Source organism: Fringilla coelebs (assembly GCF_963513975.1).
Source record: "Fringilla coelebs genome assembly, chromosome: 1".
NCBI classification, from domain to species: Eukaryota; Metazoa; Chordata; class Aves; order Passeriformes; family Fringillidae; genus Fringilla; species Fringilla coelebs.
In genome coordinates, this window is record NC_140028.1 from 114,495,637 (window position 1) to 114,506,221 (window position 10,585).

The window sequence follows — 10,585 nt, forward strand, 5'->3', positions numbered from 1 at the left end:
TTTTGTACTGCAATTACCCACTGGACAATTCAGAAAGCAGCACTATGAATCATGTACTGCACACATGGTAGTGCTGGTCACTTTTTTGTTAGTACAAGAGGCTGAGGATGCCATAATGTGCTTCACTTACAGAGAGAGAGAGAGAGCATTAACTAGAATTAGGATGAGTGCACCAGGCTCTCTAATAAAAATTACTTTACTAGAAGCAACAGAGCACTTTCTGGAACATTACAGGCATATTTATAGCATGGAAAAATTAAGAACTGCATGAAGAAATTCTCCCCAACTAAGTACCTTGGGGGAAGCAGACTTTTTTTTCTTTTGCATGCATTTTACTATTAATCAAATGTAGCACTCTCTTGAAACAGTTTTGACAGCAGAGTAAATGGTTACTAGTGAATGATGTGTGTGTTTAAGCAGTGAAAGCAGAGACAAAGTGATGTTTTCTTCTACTCCCTAGGCAAGAGCTGACACTAAGCTTGCTGCCTCAGCTTTGATACTCACAGATTCCTTTGTGTCAGTTGCTGGGAGAATCACTGGCAGTTCACTAACCCTGCCTCACACACAGGGGCTTTGATTTTTACCTCTTCATTGACGATAGATGTTAATATGAAACAGTACTTGCCTGCCTTGGCAGTTTTTTTTCCCCCTCCCCCCAACTGGTGATGCAAATCTGAGAAATCTGAAAACCTGAATTCCCCCTTCGCTACATGTAGTTTTTAGTGTTGAAGGATGTTTTCTTCATGTCTTGAGTGCATGAATGATGTCAAAAAATTATGGGGAAGAAAATCACTAGGTCACAAGAGAATGGCTGAGTATTTAAAACTCTAAGGTAGTCCTAGGAAATGGGTATCAACTGTGAGCAAGAATTGCCCTGAAGAAAGTAAAATAGTAAAATTACTTCTATGAAATGGCACAAATGACATGGAAAAAACATGAAATGCAGTGAAATTAAATAAAAAAGGGGTTTCTTCCGTCTGCTATACCCTACTACGCACAGCTTGCAATGACTGAAACAGGAATTTGCACTAAGAAGAAGAATTATTTCAGCCTGAAATATAACAGCAACTGGCGAAAGACAATTCAGTGCAGAGCAGTATTTTATTTTAGATGGGAAAAGCAGAGTTAGTCATCTCCAGTCAGACCCAGAACTCAGGCATGCAACCAGTTTGCAAATCACTTACTGATAAAGGCTTTTTGTCTGTTTTAATCAGTGGATATACATTTGTAAAGATGCCTTTAAAGCTGATTACTTAGCTTAAAGGCTATAGAAATAATTAATCTCCACAAACTTGAGCATACAACCATGTTTCTTAGAATCCATACAATCCTTCGGCCTGGAGCCAGGGGAGAACTGCCCTACGTGATAAAACTGGGAGTTTATCTGGCTCAGCAATCAATTTCTAAGAGTGACTGCTACTAGATCTTTCTAAGGAAAATACAGGAATCCCCAGTGATTGGTGAAGTATAACTCACCCATAGGTCCTCAAATAGCCTATTCTCTAACAGCAAATCACTTAAGCATTAAAGCATGAGATGTAATATCCCTTCCAAATTTTTTTTTGTAATAGCCCTGATATTCTAGATAGTCCTATATAGCCAATGTCTTTTTGGATTGTGATAAATTTGTAGCTCTGGGACACACAAGTAGAAAGTAAGTTATTAGGCTTTGAGATAAAGAAGCATAACTTTTAAAAGCAGACAAACAAACAAAAAAACACTGTAGAACTCATCCATGTTGCAAATAAAGGAGAGAGACCAAACTGCACCTTTTTGAGGCCCCAAAAGCTGATGGCTGCAAAGAGGCAATGACATCACACGCATGAAGAGGGGATGACATGCATTTTTTTAAGGATATAAAAAAGAAAAGAACATTATTAGATTAAACACTGACTATATACTGAATCTTCACTTGCTGTTTATGAGGATCCTTGCAGTGCAAACACCGCTGCTAAATTGTTGCCAGAAAAGAAAAAAAAAAAGTGAGGAAAAAAAGGTTTGCTTCATTTCGTTTTGTTTTTAAATGACTAGAAACTGCTGTTTCACAGTTTAGCCAAGAAAGAGATTTTTACTGTTAGCCTATAAATCTCTCAAAACATAGAATTATAATGGAAATGCTGAGGTAACTGGAGTGCCATGCATGGCACTGACACATTGCATTATATAATCCAGGGAGAATGAAGGTTGGGACATCTGTAAAATCTAAGCAGAATCAAGATGTATGAAAGAGCAGAAGAGCAAGTAGAAATGCTGGATATTAAACTGCAGAGAATACTACTACTAACAATAAAGTTTCCTATATGCTGAATATGCTTTTGGTTGGCTGAAGGTGAAAGAGCCCAGAGCTCCATTAAAACTAAAACAGAGATTCAAAAAGGCTGCTCAAGTAACTACTTTATTTCTGCCTTTTTTAAGGAGGTAGAAAAAAAGTTACCTAAGAAAAAGATAGTATTTCCTGATGGTTTGATATCCTGAAAGGTGTCTCAGAATGTATAAATAAATAATCTGAGAACATGCAGAATAAATGGGAGTTCCAAACATAGGCATCTTACCACCCCAGCAGAATCAGAATATAAACTAGGACAACTGTACTTCTTCCACAGGTTCACTAATTGCAGCTTAAACTCTTGAAGAAAAGTTTGCCCTCATGGCTTTCTTCTAGAAAAAGACCAAAGTTACCAAGCAGTGACTGGAACTCCAGTTCAATACATACATATATCCTAACAAAGACTAACCTTGCCCAAGCCCTATTTCATTTAAGACAGACTTAAGCAGCATTTAAAGCTTGTGCTTTTGCACTGCTGGCAAAGACAACCCCTGTTGAGGGTTGGCAGAGGCCTGAGGTGGCTGAACACACTTGAGCAGAGCTCTGGTCACATAAAGCCCAGTGTAGGTAGGACTGGATTATGCCATGAATGTAAACTGCAATAGACCCACGCTCAGCAGCTTGACATGCTTATTAATGACAATCCAGTTCCCACTTAGGTAGTTCCCAAACCTACATCAAACAGTGAAAGAACAGCCCAGTATCCTATCTCTGGGTATCTTAGAAAGAAGAATGAAGGGGTGACTGGAAAATGTGTTGGCATAGCTACCTGGCTACCAGGGGTAATGACAGCAATGACAATGTGGTGACATTGCCTGAAATCTGCTGGTAATGATGAACATCATGCCAAGACCTCCACTCTGCCTGTTGCCCTAATGCACTGTACTTTCACACCTTTGTTTCTGTCATGCAGATGTGCTTTCTGTTTGGGAATGGTCTGTGTAAATTTTTGCTGTAAATGACGTAGAATTACCCAGAAACTGAAGTTTAGCAAAATTGATGGCTGGGTTTTTTTTTTGTAGAACCTGTGCCATCAATAATGTGTGAATTAACTGAGGTCACATGTCTTCTGAGGGACACTGTTATCACTGTAAATTTATTGATGTTGCCTGAAAAGTAAAGTTTACTAACAGGGTCAGTTTTATAAGCATACAGGTTATCATAGTGCAACTGCTGTTGAGCAGGTAAGGGATTCTTTATATTCCTTTTATACTGCAGTAACTGGGCTGTGGCAGGTAACACACTTTCAAAAGGGAGCAACTGCTTCCTCACCCTATATTGCTATACCAATGTAACATTCAAACACAGATGAGATCTCAGGAAAAGTCAGGCTGGGCTGGACCTCACTTGCATTCAGAACAAGCAATGGCACCATCAATGGCATCCAGTCTGAATTGTTCACAAGATGTTTCCTGGTTTTCAAACTCTACTAGAATATACTTATCAAATTGTTCTTTGGTGCATTCTCCAAATTCTACTTCGCTTGTGCAATTTAGGCCAACAGAGAAAAACGTGCATGCTCCCAAGCTGCTTCACTAAGCTAGTCCCACACTATTAAATAGATCTGCAACTTCCCATACCCTTAGATTGCAAGACTCCCATATTGGACCACAGAAGGAATACACATATTATGTCCATGTTCAGGGAATCACAACTGACACACATGCTTCAATCAAAGACAACTTACAGAGCTGGTGTGCAGTTAGTTATTGTGGTGGTGAACAGCACACTGCCCAGGCTTTGTGGCAGTATCATGGATTTTTTGCCCTTTTGGGACTTTAGTCCAAATATAGCAGTAGACATGCAAAGCTGGTCTCTAAGCATGTGGTGGTGGTCCCTCAGCATATCAGATCTCTAAAACTATCAACCTCAGCTTGACAGATCTATAAAACTGTCAAACTAGTTTTGCATAAACTAGACCAAAACCTCTTCATCTGGGCATCTCGACCCTTCTTCTGACTGAAAACTTCTGCACTGACCTTGTCAACACACTGAAAGAAACCACTTCTTTCAATCCAATCACAGTTTTGAGCAAGCATCCTCAAGAACAGGCTTCTCATTCATGAGACACTGATCTTCCATGTATTGTTATCAGACTATTAGAAAAACAGACTTACTCAACTTCATATGGAGACATGGGAAGAAGAATGTGTGTTCTGTCCTTTGCCAAATGGCTTTGAGATCTCTTACTGCATCCATCCATTCTATCTTGGCATGACATATGCCAAAGGCTACACCAAAAGACAGGGTTGGGGCCAAGCTCTTTCAAGGAATTATCAAGATTGTTGGATGGGTAAAGTAAGCCTGAATCTATAGAAGCTTTAGTTACAAGAAATTCGTGTGCACATTTTTAATCCTGAGAAATGTGTTTTAATTCTCCTTAAAAAGTACAGCAAGTTCTTATCCCCAGTCAGATCTTAAACAACAAGCTGGTGCATATATGCTAATTAAAACCTTAAAAAAGTTAAAGATCCACCTGTTGGATTCTTAAATTTGTCTAAAAATTGTTAGGTATTTTATTTTATTTTACTTTTTAAACATACTTACTAAGAGCAGAAGGGCACACTGCTGATACTAAGGCCTATACTGCTAGCTGAACAATGCAGGAACATTATGTCACTCAGAGGTAGAACTTTACAAGCATGCAAGAGAGGCTAAGAGCTTTGCCAACACAAATTATCAGACAGGACCTCACTGGAAAAAATGAGGCAGAAAGATCTAAGTGAAGTGTAAAACTCACTGAGACTTGAACGACATGTTGACAGATACCACTCCACTCTCTTGCTTCCTATCAGAACCCAACAGCCAAAGCAGAGATTCCTAAGCAGTGTTTTTACAGGCTAGGCTTAGTCTCTCCCTCATCTTATCAGTAGCCTTCAAAGGGACTGTGGGTGGATCTCCTCCAGGGGAAAAAAAAAAGGAAAAATAAAACAACCAAAAAACCCTCAGAAGTGCCACCTCTTCCATACAAATATATTGGCGCAACCACAGAGACTTTCCTTGAGCTGAGAAAACACACCTGGCTCTTCTAAAGGAGAAATTAAAGAATTCATGCTTCAGCCCTCAAGCCTTGAGTGGCCTTAGAGAAGAGGAATAGCTAAGGAGAGAGTCTAATCAGGATGCAGGGAAAATCAATACTCACTTCTTGAAATGCCTTAGGCAGGAAGGAACAGTTTAAGGTTGAGACATATTTCTGATCTTTGCGCAAGAAAATGTGCTGAAGACTGCACAGGTGAGAACACAAAGGTAGGAGAAGGCTTTCAGGAAGACTGAAAGCAATCCAAAGCATGTTATACCCTAAAGTTCTTTAGGAAATCTTATCTTTTAAAAGTTTCCTAGTTTTGCTGCATGAGAGATCTTTCTATACACCACTCAAAGTTGACCAAAGTAACATTTTCAGGGATAAAAGCACACCATTGTACTGTTATTTTCTGACTTTGGTGTGGAATACAATTATTTAAGACTCAGTGGGAGAGTATGAAAAGAGCAGGAGTGTAATTCCAGTTCAGGAAAAACTCCAATAACTGACAACAAGTAAGAAACACAAGATAGATGCATTGTATTGTAGGGGTGAGTCCCATTGGCTGGAAACCCTGACTCTCCCAGCAGGACTCAGTTACATAGCAACTCCTGAGGGCAGATTAACCCTTTCCCAGTTAACATATCTGGACTGCTTTAAGATACCTTTTCCTTTTTCTGCTACAGAATAATTTCATAGGTTTGCAAAAATGGTTTGGTAAAAAATGAGTTGAGTGCTACCAGGGTAAAAGCAAATCTATCTGACTCGCCACAGGATACTGATGGTGCAATGAACAGAGAATGCAGGGAGTTCGCATCAGTCTAAATGATATTTTATATCATCGGGTTTTGTGACATATGTAAAACACAAAATGTATTTCTCATCAAAAAGTTCATGCTTAGTCTGTGGGGACCTTATCCAGACTGCATTTATCAAGTGCCAATGGTCTTTCTCACCCAAATTCTGCCCACTCATTGACTTCTGTCTACATAATTACTGAAGAATTAAAGAGTCCTCAGCTGGCATAGATAGTACTTAATTAATCTAAAAGATAATTTTTCACCAGCAGAGAATGTGTTGCTTTCATTCAGAATTGTACAGGTTGATTACTGTAAACTCTGAAATAACTCCTGCAAATCTTATAATACTAGTTGGTTTTCTTCTAATAGTCCTTTCTAATTACTGATATCAAGTAATTTGATGAATTTGGGAATCTCTATTTATTTCATCACAGCAATTCCCCTATTTTGTTTTTAGGACTGCGTTACACTTCAGTGTATACACGTCAAATATAAGCACAAATACTATATACTATTAGCATAGCACTATTCATGTTATTCTGGTTATCAGAAATAACAACATTCAAATCTAAAAAATTAATATCTAAGACAAAGACTCTTAAAGCTCTCTATTTTAAAATGTCAAAATTCAGCTACAGTATTTTTTCCCCTGTAAGAGAACTGGGCAGTCCCTGGGGACCAGGAAGGGCACATGTCCTCACTCAGGGCCTGAGTGTGGTCACACTTCACTGCTTTGAGCCACAGCTGCACATTGTTAGGAAAAAGGAGCTACTAAGCTTCCAGAGGAGAAAATAAGAGATCAGTGTGATGTGATATTACACTTACTTTTGACTGTCTTCTGGTCACAGTAAGTGAGCTCTATTTTCTCTTTTCTTTTTAGAGGCAGAATTGGACTCATGGTAAATTGGGCGTTAAACAATGTTTGGAAAGGCAGGCACCACTGACACTGCCCCAATTCAGAAAAGCAGGGTAAGACTATAACTTTACTCGGGAAAACCCAAGGACACTCTTACCTGAAGGTTAGAGGAGAAAAGCCTTGAACCAGGTCATCTTCTGCTCGTCTTCCACCACCCACCATTCTCACACACAGGTCCCGTAACACACACCTCCCACCAACATCTCTTCATGAAGTAAAATCTCTGCTCAGCAGCAGCTCCTCAGTTACCATTCAGAACAGCCAGAAGAATCCACAGTCCTGGTTAAAGTTTCTCTTTTGCTTAGGTGCTTTTATAAAACAGATAACCTTTGTGTGTTGCTGAAAGGACTGTCTACATGGTTAAGGTATGCCTTGCTTTTCTAAACATCTCACATTCTAAAAGTTCATCTGCATTTTCTTTCTATGGTTCTCATACATCACTTGCAAATCTAGATGGGATAGAAAGATATAATTTAAAATTCTATTTCATTTGGCTTCTTGTATTATATCTTGAAAACTCATCTTGAACTACTTAGCTGCTGATGTTCATAAAACTAGGAGTGCGAATATAGTGGGTGGGAGATTAGTACAAACAGAGCTACTTCAGAAATATTTTGTGATCTGAAAATTAATTAGGAAGAATCAATTTAATTTATTATTACAGAGTTCTTTAAATAGTTCATATTTTGCTATCATTATTCACCTAAAACTACCACTGGAAATGTAGCCTTTAAAAGGGTAAAACCTGAAGGACCAAGTTACACATGCTTATGTTGTGTTGAAAATACATTTTCATATTAATGCCAACACAGATCTATCAAATATTTGTGTTCTTCATTAAACTAATGCCTCCCTGCACCATAAACAAGATGGTGCAAAATATAGGTGTATTCCCATGTCCTCCTACTAAGGTAGGTGATATCAAAATAAATTTGCAACCATATCATTATATCAATCTCCAGTATTACTGCATCAGTACTATAACCATAATTAACTAGCTGCAGGTCAAATTTCTAATAAATCTTTAGAAATTAAATGTATAATTTGTCAAAACCACATGTCTTCATAAATTGATTATTCAGAATTTAGAAGCTTTTTAATTAGGAAGAAATTTATGCAATACCATGTGTAATAATTACGAATCAGCTCTTCTGTGATATTTTTGTACATCAGCAAAAATTAAAACATTGGAAAACATTACCAGGTCATTGCAGTATTTCAATGTCAAAAGAAACACATAGTTTAAATGTAGAGGTTAAGGATATTTTCCCGTATCTTTTACATCTTATATAGCTTTATGATCTCAGAACTGGAATCATTAACCAAATACAAAATCAATGAGAAAAAGATCTAATCTGACCATTTTCAAGCGCAGAGTCACTAAAAATGATTTATGCCACTGTAACGCTTTTTTCCATGGTTCTATAGTTTTACTAAACAGCATATATTCTAAGTCAAACTTCCATTTTATGCACACTAAACAATATTTTGCCTTTCTCATCCCTTCCAGATAAAATTCTGAGAGAGTTTAAAACTTTTAAACATCACCTTTGTAACAAGCGGCAAGGTGATGGGTACGATCCTGGCTGCCAAATAGAAAACTGGAGAAAAAGAAAGTTAGTGATACTCGTTCATGGCGCACAAGAAGTAAAAATTATACCCCAGTTCCCCTGCTCTCCCCTCCCATGCTTTCACCACAGGCCTATTCAAACTCTGCACCCCCACAAGGGCTCTGGGTACTTCTATCAACATTTCATAGGAGAAGATTTTTTTTGACAGAGAACACAAAAGCTGCTTTGTGTGAAGTCTGGACACTTTTTTTCTACCTAATAAAAACATGAATAGAAGTGGGACCTCAGCAAGCATATGGCAGAAAGTCTGGACTAACTGAAAAAAAGGGGCCTAGAAGAGTTTGCTCTCTGTCATTCCCCACCGTGTTTACTGGTGAATGTATATGGTGTAAATAAGGAGTATGCAGAGCAGTCCATAATGGAACATTGTTTATGTGCACATCCTGGCAAATGCATATACAGCATGGAGGCTATTTCCAAGCAGAACATAAACACAAAAGGGGAGTGATGACAAACAAGTATTCCAAGGCAAGAAAAATGTTATTCCATATACAAACCAAACAAACTAAAGTGGTTTCTCCCCTGCTAGGATCCAACTGGCAGATCTCAGCTGCACACACTATGTAGCTGTTAAAGAAATGAGAGACATTCCAGGCTAACTGGTTGGCTTTCTTTTTCTTAAGAGACCTTATTATGCTCCCAGTTTTAAAAAGAAAAACACAGTTAATATTTTATTCTACTCTCTTGCAAAAACATAACAAAACAAAACAGCCCTTTCTTTCAGCCTGAATAGGAGTTGGGGAGATAGAGCTGATGCCAAGAAAACACCGTAAGGAATTAAGTCGCAGCTTTTCTATTTCAAGTTCCTACTGAAAGATAGAGATGGCTCTTTCTTCTGCAGGTCTCTCTGACAAACCTATTACACGGCTTTACCAAGTGACACCAGTGTGACAATAACTTAGAGGTTTCATGCTCCTGGCAGAATTTTTTTTCTTTTAATCATTTCTCATATAAAGGAAGAGGGCTTAGAAAACCCAAGTCCCTGCAATTTCAAGATAGCAAACCAGGGGGGTGAACCTTTTTTTGTGTACTTGCTTCTGGAGAATGAAGTATCGTGCTTTGACAGCCGCTGTGTAAATAAATTCCTGTAATTTTATTCCTTTAAAACTAATTTCAAACACCCAACTAAAAGAGAAAGAAAAGTTGACAAGTAGGAAAACCGACAGTATAGTGACAACAAGAACCACAAAAAGTCAACTGATAAAGACAAGCTTTTTAAATAATTAATAGGCTTTTTTAGGATATTAGACACTAGAAGCTAGCAGCTTTAGTAGGAGATCATAGGAGGTCCAGAACAAAAATACTTTGTAATGTTCTACACAGAAATGCAGAGCCAGCTTCTGGTTTTAGTCTATTTTAAGATACTCACAGTACGTCTCACTTTCTCCAAAACTCTAGATGTAGACCCAAAAAATTTGAAATACAAGTGCTGAACTGGGGTCTGTACCTATAAGTAAGATTTCTGCTAGTCTGTCAAAACCTGGATGCAAATGTCCCATGCTGTGCCTTTATGAACTCTTGGAACTTGGGTGCATGACTCATTGGGAAGTGATAGAGCCTGGGCTGGGAATACTGGTAGTACCTTTACAATATCTAGACAGTCCTTATGGAATCACATTATTCTTTGATTTTCCTCTTTTCATGTGTCACTTCCATTATACAAGACCAAAAGAACCCTCACCAGATTCTCTGGTGACTGGTTTGATATGAATACTTTTCAATTAAAATCACACTTCAGAATCCAAAGGAGGTTTATTAAATTTATTTTTCTTTTTAATTACCCCTGAATGCACATCTACCTCATCCCAACATGACCTTACGCACGCCCACTGCGTGGGTTTCTCTTCAGCCGCTTGCAGACTTGTACAGAGCCTTCACTGTGCTTCACAAAAC